Raw genomic sequence first — 14,100 nt, 5'->3', positions numbered from 1 at the left:
AAGAAATAAAAATAAGAAATAAGAAATAAGAAATAAGAAATAAGAAATAAGAAATAAGAAATAAAAATAAGAAATAAGAAATAAGAAATAAGAAATAAGAAATAAAAAATAAAAAAAAAAAAAAAAAAAGAAAATAAAAAATAAAAAATAAAAAATAAAAAATAAAAAATAAAAATAAAAAATAAATAAAAATTTAAAAATTTAGGATGCAAACAGCAGGAAAAAATGTGAATTTGGGGAGTGTTGGGATCAGGGATGGTTTTGGGTGTAATCCCTTAGAGATGAGGTGTGTGCTGTCAACTCCTATAGTGTAAGTGGCAAATTTTTCTTGCTTTAAGTAAAACAGTTTCATTTAATCCCTGGTTTAGAATTCCCAGCTCCCAGATGATGTTCAGTATTCCTTTGGCTGTTTTGCAATGGAAAAAGGAACGAGGCAGGAAATGGGACGATCACTGGTGAACCCCAGAGCTGGAGCTTCCCAAAATTATTTTCCCAGTGAGAAAAATCACTTGGAGCTTCTCAACATTAACTCCCAGTGAGCAAAATCTCAATTTGCCTTGTGCTGACCCACGAGTTCCACCCAAGCAGAGGGAAGATGAAGGTGGAGAGGGCTGGTGGTGAAAATCAAGGGATTTTTGATGGTTGTGGATGATCCTACAGAAGGACTGCAGGAGGAACAGCAGCAGGAATTCTTGGAAATGTTTGTGAAACGCTGCTGATGGAGCAAACAATCGAATCCCTGTGTGCACTGCTGGGCTGGGAGCTGATTTCACTCATGGAAAACCCCTGGGGCCAGGACAGACCTTTGAGGAGAGGAGAGGAGAGGAGAGGAGCTGGGAGAGAGGAGAGGGAACAGGAGAGGGAACAGGAGAGAGGAGAGGGAAGAGGAGAGGGAACAGGAGAGGAGCTGGGAAAGAGGAGAGAGAACAGGAGAGAGGAGAGGGAACAGGAGAGGAGCTGGGAAAGAGGAGAGAGAACAGGAGAGAGGAGAGGGAACAGGAGAGGGAACAGGAGAGAGGAGAGGGAACAGGAGAGGGAACAGGAGAGGGAACAGGAGAGGGAACAGGAGAGGGACTGGGAGAGAGGAGAGGAGAGAGGAGAGAGGAGAGGAACAGGAGAGAGGAGAGGGAACAGGAGAGGGAACAGGAGAGGAGCTGGGAGAGAGGAGAGGGAACGGGAGAGGGAACAGGAGAGAGGAGAGGGAACAGGAGAGAGGAGAGGGACAGGAGAGGGAACAGGAGAGGGAACAGGAGAGAGGAGAGGGAACAGGAGAGGGAACAGGAGAGAGGAGAGGGAACAGGAGAGGGACTGGGAGAGGGAACAGGAGAGGGACTGGGAGACGGGAGAGGGACTGGGAAGGAGTTTCAGTGCCAGCTCCCCCTGCACAGGAGCAGAGCCCAGCGTTTCCATCCCTTTCAAGGACAGCACAAAGCTCCTGGGCCAGGTTTGTGGTGGGAATTGCTGTTCCACTGTCCCCTCTTGGCCACTTGCTTTGGTTCTCCAGCCTCTGGAGCTGCTCCAGAATTGTCCACAGGAACTGAAGCTGAACTTCTCTGAGATTGGTGAAACAAATTCCTCAGGGAGCAGCCAAACCCACCCCAAACTCCTCTTCCATTCTCCAGCAAAACAAAAACAGAAACACCCCAGGATTCCCTTGTTGTGGCATGGATGAGGAGTCGGGGGCAGGAAACACTCACAGTTCTCCTGAGGAGACCCCAGCACCACGGGGATGGTTGGTCTGGAATTAAAGTCACAAAGAGAACTTTGCTACGGGCTTGAGGTGGTTTGGATGGGCAAGAGATGCAAATTCCACCATGGAGTGGAAGATTTTACCTTCCAGGCCTTCTGTTTCCTGCAGGTTTCCTTTGTCCAGGTGCCTCCCCCAGGCTTGGGAGCGCTCAGGTGGGAACAAAAAATACACCTGGAGTCAGGCCTGGGGTTGTAACTCACGGTTTGCTCACCCTGAGCTGACCTGGCTGTCCTGAGGTCTCAGCTGGTCATGAAGAGGAACCAGAGGTTCAATATTGTGTATAAAAATCCCGTATTTGAGAACCTTCCTGACCTTTCCCCACGGCACAGGCTACGAGTGGCTCAAAGATTTGAGTTCCCAGCCCCAGAAGAAGCCTCAAGCAGCAGAACCCTGGAGCAGCAGAGGCCTCGGGCAGGTGGAAAACTCAAGATTTTGGTTCCCCTCAAAGCAGGAGCTGGAGGAACTCGAGCTCAGCAGGGTTAATTAACGCAAATTAAATTAATGAGCGTGGGGAAGGGAAGGGAAGGGAAGGGAAGGGAAGGGAAGGGAAGGGAAGGGAAGGGAAGGGAAGGGAAGGGAAGGGAAGGGAAGGGAAGGGAAGGGAAGGGAAGGGAAGGGAAGGGAAGGGAAGGGAAGGGAAGGGAAGGGAAGGGAAGGGAAGGGAAGGGAAGGGAAGGGAAGGGAAGGGAAGGGAAGGGAAGGGAAGGGAAGGGAAGGGAAGGGAAGGGAAGGGAAGGGAAGGGAAGGGAAGGGAAGGGAAGGGAAGGGAAGGGAAGGGAAGGGAAGGGAAGGGAAGGGAAGGGAAGGGAAGGGAAGGGAAGGGAAGGGAAGGGAAGGGAAGGGAAGGGAAGGGAAGGAGCTGTGGAGTGAGGATTGTTCCCAGTGGCAGATGGGACGTGCGGGGAGGGATCGCTGAGTCCCTGGGGCGAGTCTGGAGCAGGGACAGAACAGAGAGGCCGCCGGGGGAATGGACTTGGCAGGAGCCGGCGGGCTCCACACGAGGAGTTATTGTTTTCTGATGAATGCTCTGCTAATCCCCGCGTCTGAGCACAAACCACGCTGTGTTTTGGAGGAGCTTCCTGGTTCCTGCCCTTCCTGAGCCCATGGATTGGGATGCCCAGGTGAGCTCAGGGAGGAGCAGCCAGGGGTGACAGCAGGGACAGGACAGGAGGGAACGTCCCCAGGCTGTGCTGATGGGGTTCCATATAAATATAAATATAATTATAATTATAATTATAAATATAAATATAAATATAATTATAAATATAAATATAATTATAAATATAAATATAATTATAAATATAAATATAAATATAAATATAAATATAAATATAAATATAAATATAAATATAAATATAAATATAAATATAAATATAAATATAAATATAAATATAAATATAAATATAAACTGCCCTGGTCAGCAGTTCACTCAGGGCACTGAGCCCTCTCCTGGCTCACAGGGAAGCTGTGGAGGCCCCCAGGTTTTCCAGAGGAGAGAAGGACACCCAGGAGCTGAGGGCATGGACTGATGGACCCAAGAGGGGCTCTGGGAGGGGAGCAGAGCTGGGGAGGGATTACCTGGAGATTCAACAGCTCAGGTGGATTAAAGGTGATTTGTCTGTTGTCTGCCCTGGGTCTCCACCATGAAAACCCAACCAAAAACTGGCCAAAGGCTGAGAAACCTTCAGGAGGTCTTGGGTCAGTTGGCCTTGGGGGTTTGAAGGGCTGAGGCTCAGCTGTGGCTCCACTGGGGGTGAGGAGTGGGTGAGGCAGAGATTCCCTCCAGCCCTAAAATCCCGTGGTGGCCACCTCACCTTTGTGCTCCATGGAGCCCCCCGAGCTGGAAGGGAGCCACAGGGAGCCACAGGGAGCCCAGTGAGCCCAGCTGGTGTCCCCAGCAGCCCCAGGCTGTGATTCCAGCCCCGTTTCCACGGCTCCCTCCCGATGGCCGGCGGCTCAGCTGGGTCCCAGCCCCGTCCTCCTGCCCCGATGGGCTCCAGATGGGGGTGGCTGTGCAGGGACTGCTCTGGGGGGGAGGAGGAGGCAGCCGAAGCTGCTGCTGCTGCTGCTTTTATCTGCCTGCCTCAGTTTATGGGAAGGGAATCAGGCTGCCAATGATTCACTCTGCTGAGGGCACCCCTCCAGCAGCTCCTCTGCTGCTGTCACCCCTTCCAGCAGCTCCCCAGCACCACCAGCCGTGGCTGCAGGGCTCAGAGGGTGGCCACTGAAATGTCCAGTGGGTGGCCACTGAAGTGTCCAGTGAGTGGCCACTGAAGTGTCCAGTGAGTGGCCACTGAAGTGTCCAGTGGGTGGCCACTGAAGTGTCCAGTGAGTGGCCACTGAAGTGTCCAGTGAGTGGCCACTGCCCTGCCCAGACCCCCTCCCAAGGCACAGGGGGTCCCCAAAGGCTCTGAGTCCCATCCTGACTGGAATCCTCCTGGTGTGAGGGTGGGCAGGTCCTGGCACAGGTGCCCAGAGCAGCTGTGGCTGTCCCTGCACCCCTGGAGGTGTCCAGGGATCCCCCAAGGCCAGGCTGGAGCCCCTGGGACAGAGGGAGGTGTCCCTGCCCTTGGGATGTGTGGGTGACACAGAAACACCCTCTGGGCGCATCCTCCTTTTCCACAGGGCTGCTGCAGCAGGGCTGGGAATGAGCTGGGCCAGGAGCTCCCCCTTTCCCAGGAGACCAGGCCAAATTATTTTTTCTTTTTTTCTTTTTTTTTTTTTTTACTCACTCTTATTTACTGCAGCTCTGCCAAGAAGGTGCTCAGAGCTTCACAGGCCCCACCAGAGTCCGTCTGCCTGGAGATTTGATTCAGGACAGCTCCTTACAGGGGCTGGCACAAACCCAAACTCCCCTGATCTCAGCCTGTCTGTTTGGAAAGGGATTCAGCAGAAAGGAGAGGGGCAATGAGAGCCTGGCCTGGTGGAAGGTGCCGGCGTGGGGTGGGACTGGATGAGCTTTCAGGTCCTTTCAACCCAAACTGTGCCGTGATTTTCTCATTCTGGCTCTGCCAAGCTGCCCTGCACCATTCCTGGGAGAAGCTGATGGTGCCAGAGCCTCTGCAGCTCATCCATCCCTGCTGCTGGGGCTGCAGCTGAGAGCTGAGAGAACAAAAACTCTCAATGGATTGGAAATGGGCTCAGAGCTCCCTGCACATGTGGTGGGGGTGGTTCACAACCCCCCCGATCCCCCGGGACCCTCCCCCAGCCTCCTTCACACCAGCCAGGGGCCTTTGGAGCTCTGCCCCTGCCTGAAGTCAGCACTGCGAGGTCCCAGCCCCGATCCTGCTGCTCTTCGCTCCCCAAATGGGGTCAAGATGCTTCTGCTGCTGCTCCTCGTGCTCTGGGCAGGCTCAGCCTCTCAAAGGTGAAGTTTTTCTGGTCTGTAAAGGTTTGGGGAGCTCGGAGCAGAGAGCAGCACTGATGTGTCTCATTTCCCGCTCTATTCCCCCCTGGAAAATGTAAAAGAGAGAGGTTCAAACAGCCCTGGCTTCACACTGTGCTGCTGTTTGGGGTTTTCTTATCCAGTCTGGGGGGCTCAGCTGCTCTGCAAAATGTGTCCTGTACAAGGGAGTTTTTTACCCCTTAAAAATGCCTCCAAGGCCAGGCTGGGTGGAGCTTGGAGCAACCTGGGAGAGTGGAAGGTGTCCCTGTCCATGGCAGGGGGTGGAATGAGATGAAATTTAAACCATTCTGGGGTTCTGTGGCTCCATGGCCACGTCTACAGCGAGAATAAAACAACATCCTGAGCTCTGCAGGCTGCAGGAACCTCCATGAGTCACCTCAGCACGGAATTCCTCCCCCAAAAACCAAAGGAGGCTCAGCCCCATCCCTCTCACCCTGAATCCATCAGCTGGCTCCTCCAGCAACGCTCTCCCTCCTCCGTGTCATCGGGAAGGAATTTGGGCTCTGTTTGATAATCAGAGAGGGATCAGAGCAGCAGTGAAAGCCTCTGACCACAAAGATTTCGGCGGGGCTTTCAAGCCTCCCTCTCTCGTGTGGCCGCTGTCCAAGGACCTGCTCCTTGCCGGGCATCCCCAGCCCCGCTCAGAAATCAAAGCATTCCAGCCCCGGGCTCCTCTCTGCGCCCGTGGACGCTCACTGAGGTTTCTTCTTTAAAAAATTTAATCTGGGCAATTGTTCAAAAATGTTAAAATTACCTGTTCCTTTTATTCTCTAATGACAGCCTGTGGAGGCGTAATTTAACCCAGACCTGAAAATGTCTGCTTTAAGGTTAAAAAGTCCCCCCAAGCTGAACTTTATCCAGCAGCAGCCATGAGAAATCAACTTGCCCGCTGTTAATTTTTGGTTCCTCTCATTAATGAAGCCCTGGAGGATCCCAGCCCAGGGGGTCCAGCTTTGTGTTACCCCAACTTTGCATCTTCAGAGCAAGGTTTAATCTGTTCTCATGTTAATTCTGTTTTCAGGTTAATTCTGTTTTCACATTAATTCTGTTTCCAGGTTAATTCTGTTTTCATGTTAATTCTGTTTTCAGGTTAATTCTGTTTTCAGGTTAATTCTGTTCTCATGTTAATTCTGTTTTCATGTTAATTCTGTTTTCAGGTTAATTCTGTTTTCAGGTTAATTCTGTTTTCAGGTTAATTCTGTTTTCTGGATCCAGAGCCCGGTGAGGATTGGAAATCACAGAATTATGGGATCATTAGGGCTGGAAAACACCTCCAGGATCAAATCCAGCCTGTGACTGAGCATCCCCACTCCCAGCAAAGGTGAAGTGCCACGTGGATCCCTGTGGATCCCTCTGGATCACTTCCATCTCAGGAGATTCCATGATGATGATGATGAGGATGAGGATGAGGATGAGGATGAGGATGAGGATGAGGATGAGGATGAGGATGATGAGGATGAGGATGAGGATGAGGATGAGGATGAGGATGAGGATGAGGATGAGGATGAGGATGAGGATGAGGATGATGAGGATGAGGATGAGGATGAGGATGAGGATGAGGATGAGGATGAGGATGAGGATGAGGATGAGGATGGTCCTGTCCTTGTCTCCAGCAGTGATATTCCTGGGACTCCTCCAGCCCATGAGGAAACGCCACCTTAGGCACCAAATTTGTAACCTGAATATTTCAAACGCTCCTCCAGCCCCAGCTGATTTATTCCAGCGGTTTTCTGGGAATTCCCGGGGTTTCTCCTCAGCCGTTCCTCGCTCCCCGCCTGTGTCACTTCCCTGGGGAATCGGGAACATCCCCGAGGGAGCCCATCCCCAGCCCCTGCTCGCTCCCGAGCGCTTCCAGGCGGGAGAATCCCGGCAGGAATGGGAGCCGGAGCCTCCCTGGGAGGAGATGTCCCAGAGGGAAGCTCAGAGCCTCCGGATCCCCCAAATGAAAACGTGTTGGGAGGGATTTGATGACTGGGTTTGACAGAGGGAAGAAATCCCTGCGGGTCCTGGCAGCGGCGAGGATTTACGAGCTGGGGCTTCGCTTTGGGCTGCTCTGCCTGATCCTGGTATGTAGGAAAGGAGCAAAAAAAAACCCCAAAAACAAGGAGGGATGGTGTCTGCATTCCTGCTGCCTGAATCAGAGCGGTTTCCTGGCAGATCCAGGCCCTCCCCAGCTGCGGGGATTCGGGGAAGGTGCAGCTCATCCCTGACATCCTCGGAGCCTCATCCTAAACCAGCTCCACTCTCCCTCCGGGCTGGGAATTCTTCCCCGCCTCTTGTGGACGGATTTTAGGGATGTGGTGGAAGTTTTGTCCCAGTTGTTAAAGGGCAGAGTCTTTCCAATCCTTTTCTCTCTTTCCCATCCGGGGTGAAGGGAGACCTGGGACGAACCCAACCTGCCTCAGGTATCCCTGGAAAAGCATCCCCTGGGGCTGGGAAAGGAGGGAAGAGGAAGCTCGCAGCTCTCTGGGTTCCCGCAGGGTGTGAACAACTCCCAGAAACTCCCCCGGACACGCCGAGCCCTCACCGGGAATTTGGGATCCCGACAATTTATTGCCCTGGCAGGGAATGGCCACCAAAGCCTGGGGTGGGCTCTGAGGGAGCCAGCCCGGGGCTGAGCATCATCCCTGGGCCCTGGAGCTTCCTCCTCCTCTCCTTCCTCTCCCTCCTCTCCCTCCTCTCCCTCCTCTCCCTCCTCCTCCTCCTCCTCCTCACCTGCTCCAGCCCACGCCGCCCAATTCCCGGCGCTCCCACCTGGTCCCTCACTCCAGGCCCAACGCAGCCGTGCCTGCTGTTTCTCTTCCAGCCAATATAAAAATGAAAGGAGAAAAAATTATAAGTTATTTCAAAGCTCTTTGCTTCAAAAACATCCAAAGCCAATTTAGGCAGCGGGGCCATAAACGTTGCTTTTATTGCACACACGGAATTACCCTCTGCAATATGATTCCTCTCAATTTATGGTTCTCCCAGAACTATTAATTCAGCCCAGGTCTTTTCTTCTTCTTCTTCCTTTTTTTCTTCTTTTTTTATTTCCCCCCTACTTTAAGTCATATAATTCATAAATACTTCACTCTGGAGTGTGCTTTATGAGCATTATTATGATCACTTGAATGTGGAAACGCCTGTGAAGTTATTACGAGAGTTTTAATACAGCACAGACTCCCCAGAGGGGCAGAGCAACTCCATCACACTCTGGAGGGAAGAGCCCTCTTGTGAGGCTCTTTATTTGCCCAAATAATTAAGATTCTGCAGTCCCAGACATCCCTGAATCCCAGCCCTGGGGTGGGTTTTAGTTTTGCCATCGCTTGCCAGAGTGAGATGAGGGTCAGGTGTGCAGGTCCCCGTGAGATTTTCAGACCCAAACACAGGAAAAAAGGCTAAAAAAATATTTTAAAAATAAAAGATGGTCAGGGGAGCACCAGCAGGGCCATTGGATTGTTGGATTGGATGATCTTAGAGGTCTTTTCCAACCTGATTCTGTGATAAAATGTGTACAAGAGCTGGTAACTGAATTCCTTGGATTTCCCAGGTATGAAGGAGGCCTGGAAAACCTGGATTGCCCTGGTCTGAAGGCAAACACAACTTTTCTGTCATCCTGGCACTCATCACACGCTGCTGAAAGGCAGAAATTCACTCAGGCAGAGCTGGAAGCCTCTGGAGTATTTTGGGGAAAGAGAGAACCTGACAACCCCACCGAGATGGAAAGGGGAACTCACGGAATGAAATGGATTTTCTGGGATGGCTGAGCCTTTCCTCAGGCTATCCCAAGGAAGGGGCTCTGCACATTCCCTGGATTCTGCATTTCTCCTCCTCATTCTCCCGTGCAATTCCCTCTCTGGGGGCAGCCACAGCCCAGGAGCTGGGGCCAAACACCAGCGGGAGCGTGTTTGGATTCCCTGGGAGGTGCCGTGGGATGACAGCCCCCTCCAGCCCCCAAAACCCCCAGATCTTCCCCAGGACCACCCAGGCAGGAGCCCACGAGCCCTGCCTGCTGCTGGGGCACCGCTGCTCCCCAGGAAATCCATCTTTTCCCTTGGAAAGAACTCCCCCAGCAATCGCCTTCCTATCTCCAAGGTGTCTCCCAGCCACGGAGGTGCAAATATTTATCCATACTTGGAATTGCAGCGTGGGGCCTGCCTAAGTGTTCCCAGACTCTCGAGCTGGTGTTGTTTTAAGACCTGAAGCGTGGACACCTGGCTGGAATTAATCAGGGAGCAGGAAGGCACAGCAGAGCCCTCATTAACCCTTCCCACATCAATGTCAAGGTCACCGGGGCAGCCCGGGAATCCCAAAGCCAGGATTGTCCTTCCCTGCTCCGGGCAGGGATTGGGAGCAGGATTTATCACCCTGTGCCTTGGGAAGAGCTGCAGGAATAAATGTTTATGAGCAGATAATAAAACACAAGAGAAAAAGCCCCTCCTGTGTGGGATCTGTCAGCATCCAGGAGGGGCTGGAGCATCTCCCCAGGGGACAGGATCCACTTTGCACCCGCTGGTTTCCAGTAGGAAGATTGGATAATTCAAGGAGTTGGGCTATGAGGAAAAATTCCTTCATTAGGTTGGATATTGGGAAAAATCTCTTTACCCAAAGGGTGGCCAGGGCCTGGCACGGCTGCCTGGGGCAGTGCTGGAGTCCCCATCCCTGGAAGTCTTCAATAAACACTTAGTAGTAAATTACTAGCTAAATAGAAAAAAAAATAATAAATTTATAAATTATATATAAATATATAAATAGATTTAAATATATAGATTTATAAATAAATACATCTGTATACAAATATAATATATAAAAATAAATATATAAATATATAAATATATAAAAATATAAATAAATGAAAAATTAATAATTAATTAACAGATAAATAACCACTTATTAATAAATGTGGCCCCTGGGGACACAGCTCTGTGGTGGCCTCGGCAGTGCTGAGTTGATGGTTGGACTCCACGATCTCAGAGGACTTTTCCAACCTTAACAATTCCATGATTTCCATGGCTCTGAGTATTTCACGTCACCACCAGCTCCCCACGAAGATCAAAACCATGAAGATCAAGCCCAAGGCTGCATCCTCTGTTCCTCTCCCATTCCTTTCCCAATCCTCTCCCATTCCTCTCCCATTCCTCTCCCATTCCTTTCCCATTCTCTCCTGTTCCTCTCCCATTCCTCTCCCATTCCTCTCCCATTCCTCTCCCATTCCTCTCCCATTCCTCTCCCATTCCTCTCCCATTCCTCTCCCATTCCTCTCCCATTCCTCTCCCATTTCTCTCCCATTCTCTCCCAATCCTCTCCCATTCCTCTCCTGTTCCTCTCCCATTTCTCTCCTGTTCCTCTCCCATTCCTCTCCCATTCTCTCCCATTCTCTCCCATTTCTCTCCCATCCTCTCCCATTCCTCTCCCCGTCTCCATCTGTTTCCAGCTCAGAGGAATTCCTGTTCCTGGCAATCCCAAGCAGTTTTTCCCCCCCTGCTCTCCTCTGACCCAAATCAGATTTAAGCCCCCCAGCTCCTCTAACAGACCCAGAACAAGCCCCAGCCGTGCCCATGGACGCTGCTCCCTCAGCCCTGGAGGATTCCAGGTGGGATCACATCCTCATCCTCTGGACACCTGCCTGGGCCTCCAGCAGCACCTCCCGCTCCAGCTGAGAGCTGGGAACACAACAAAGCCCCACGGGAGCTGGACACATCCCCGAGAAACCAAAACCACGAGGAACTTCCAGAATCTGCACGGTGCAGGGATGAGCCGAACGAGCAGGTGTGGGATCTTCTGACCAAACCATCCCCACCCTGAGCCACAGCTCCCAGCAGAAGCTCCCTGGCCAGCTCTGGTTATTCCTCTCCGTGTGTTCTCGTGCCCAGGGCAGTGTGAGAGGCTGGGGAAGGGAGGATTTGCTGCTGAGCACCGGGCTGGGGGTGAAGTTTTGCTCCTGGTGAGATGTAAACAAGCGCCGGGAGCAGGTCAGGCCCCGCTGCCCCCTTATCACGAGAGCTTTCACTTGGAATAAACACCAGCCCCAGGGCCAGAATCTCTCCCAGATGCTTTTGGGGGCCTGATTTAAGGCTTCAAATCTAAAGTGGAGGGGTCAAGTAACCCCCAGCCGGTGCTGTCTCACTCCAGAGTCAATTTTCACCCCAAAACTTCATCCCTGGTGCAGAAACTCAAGGATGGTTCCTATGGGAGGTGGCCTCCTCCTCCTCCTCCACAATCCCAGGCTGCTCCAAAGCCCATCCAGCCTGGCCTTGGATGCTCTCAGGGATTTCTCAAAGCATGGACTCTGCAAACAGCTGCTCTGGCCTTTAGAGATTCAATTAAAAAATTAGGAAAAGCAAGATTTTTCCTCTTCAGGTCAAGCCAGAGTGAAACCTTCCCATTTGTCCCAGCAAAACAGGGTTGTTTTTTTTTTTTCTTTAAGTGGAGTCAATGAAAACATCTTGTTCTCCCCAAAATAAAACATTTCTGGGTTTGCAAATGCATCTTTGAAAGCTCTTGTGGTCCCCTGCTTTTTTTAATTAAAGGCAGGCAGATTTCAACTGGGAAATGCCACAGCTCAATAAAAGGCAAAGCGTTTAATTTTAAGCATATCTCAAACAAAGCTGCAGCTTTTCATCCCCAAAATACTCCTTTTGGTTTTGGTTCAAGTTGTAAATAATTTCAAAGGACCCAAAATAACTTTTATTTTCCCTACAACAAATGTTTCATCTTAATTTCAGCCAAGCTTCCAGTGATTGGAGCCAGACTCTCCCCAGAGGTGCCCAGAGAGTGGACAAGAGGCCAGGGCGTGAGTGGAGACCCAGAAATTCCCTTTAAACAGAGGAGAAAACAATATTTTAGGTATTGTTTTACTTAAGGGTGGCCAAATGCTGGTGCAGATTGGGCAGGGCAGCTGTGGAGTCTCCATCCTTGGAGAGAATCAATTCCCAGCCTGGAGAATCCGGAGGAGGGAACATCACGAGGGTCAACGAGAACCTGGCAGGGCCTGAGGGGCTCCAGGAGAGCTCAGAGGGATTCGGGACAAGGGCTGGAGGGACAGGACACAGGGAATGGATCCCACTGCCAGAGATCAGGGATGGGTGGGATATCGGGATGGAATTCCCAGAGCAGCTGGGGCTGTCCCTGGATCCCTGGCAGTGCCCCAGGCCGGGCTGGAGCAGCCTGGGACAGGGGTGGCTCTTAAATCCCTTCCCACCCAAATCAGGCTGGAATTCTCTATTATTTCCGCTGGAAATCCCATCAGAGCCTGTCTCCAAGGAGCAGCAGGCTTCGGCTGGGGGTCAATTCACAATTCCTGCTTTTCCCCTGGAGAAATCCCGCGGGAATTCTTTCTCCTGCATCCATCTCCTGGTGCGCGGGGACCTCTGCAGCCCGCGCTGAGCATCGCCCGCAGCCGGGAGGGATCCAGGGGGAGGGATCCAGGGGGATGGATCCACGGGAAGGGATCCACAGGGATGGATCCACAGCCGGGATGGATCCACCGCCCTCCCCCGGCTCTCGAGCCGCTCCAAGAGCCGCTGCTATCCCAGATTTCTCCAGGTAGCAAAGGAATTTCGGGGCTCTGGGTGGCTGCAGAGCGCCCCGATCAGCGCTGCCTAAAAATGAGCAGCAAATCCCGGGGAAAAGGAGGAGGATGCTCCCAAGACGGGCAGTGCCTTTCCAAAGAGTCATCCCGTCCTTTGCTGCCCTTCACGGCTGTGTTTGACTCTCAGGTAACACAGAAATGTGTTATTCCAGGGATCTGGAGAGTGTGGGGAGGGGAGGGACTGGAAAAAGGGAAAGGAGATGCCCAGCTTCCCCCAGCTCTGAGGGAAAATCTCAGCCCTTTCCTTCACCTTTGGATTTGCAAAGGGACCCCGCTGGGGCTCAGGTTGTTTTGCAGTTTTGGGCATCCCGGGGAGCAGGAATTTCCTCCCTGAACAGGAGCAGCAGCATCCAGAACCCAACCGGTGCCCGAGGCTCAGCCCCAAACCAGCCCCGCAGAGCCGCTCCATCAAACCCCGCATCCCTTTTACCTTCTCAGGGAATGATGCTCCCAAATCCCTCCCAGCCCTGCTGCGGGAGCCGCTGACGGGCACTCCCGGCTCCCACTGAGCGCTGCGAGCCGGGGCTGTGCCCGGCCCTGGCAGAGATTTGGAGGCTGGCAGCCAATGGGAGCGGGGCTGGCACAGCCAGGGGATGCTCCCAGATCCTCTCTCCTCCCTCCTCCAGACCCCCCTCGCCGCCCTCTCACACAAAAGCAGGGAATTAGCTGATTTACAGGAGCGCAGGCTTCGCCAGCTGCGGCGGAAAATCAGAATAAAATACCTCGGGAGGGAGGGGAAGCAGCGGCAGCCATGGAGGAACACAAATAAGCGCCCTCCATCCATCCATCCTTTGCCAAGGAAATCGCGAAGCAGCGGCTGCTGCGGGAAATCCGGCCTGGATGAATCCCCACGCTCCTCCAGCCGCATCCCGATCCGGGGGCTGCACCTGCTGAGCCCAATCCATCGGCGGGAGGAATGCCGGGCTGGGAGAGGGGCAGCATCGCCTTTGTTTCCCCGCTGAGCACCGGCAGCGGTGAGTGTGGCTGGCGGGATTTGCTCGGCTGCCTTCTCCTCCTCCTCCTCCTCCTCATTCTCCTTTTCTCCTTCTCCTTTTCTCCTCCTCCTCCTCCTCCTCCTCTCCCTCCATGATGCCTCCGGGGCCGGCAGGGAGCAGCTGCCAGCGGCGGGGAGGGGGAGGAAGGTGGGATTTTCCAGAGCCTTGAGGTGTGTGGAGTAGGGAAGGCAGGAATGGAGGCAGGTGGGGCTGGGACTATCCGGGAATGCCAATCCCGGGAATGCCAATCCTGGGAATGCCAGTCCCGGGAATGCCAGTCCCGGGATGAATGGCAGCAGGGAGGGATCCCTGCAGTGCTGGCGGCTCCGCTGATCCCAGAGCCTGGAATACAGAGGGAGGCTGGATTGATTCGGGCCTC

At 52.7% G+C, this 14,100-nt stretch overlaps 1 long non-coding RNA gene across 1 annotated transcript; it reads right to left on the bottom strand.

Moving 5' to 3' along the window:
- Window positions 1-6,684: 6,684 nt before the first annotated feature.
- Window positions 6,685-13,930, bottom strand: LOC131589200 (uncharacterized). Its single transcript, XR_009279699.1, has 3 exons — window positions 13,449-13,930; window positions 7,872-7,955; window positions 6,685-6,813 (listed from the first exon to the last, which is right to left on the bottom strand). It is a non-coding gene; the product is annotated as an uncharacterized LOC131589200 (long non-coding RNA).
- Between the last annotated feature and the right edge of the window lie 170 nt (window positions 13,931-14,100).

This window comes from Poecile atricapillus, chromosome 28 (genome assembly GCF_030490865.1).
Source record: "Poecile atricapillus isolate bPoeAtr1 chromosome 28, bPoeAtr1.hap1, whole genome shotgun sequence".
In the NCBI taxonomy this organism is placed as follows: Eukaryota; Metazoa; Chordata; class Aves; order Passeriformes; family Paridae; genus Poecile; species Poecile atricapillus.
This window is presented reverse-complemented; position numbering and strand designations above follow the sequence as displayed.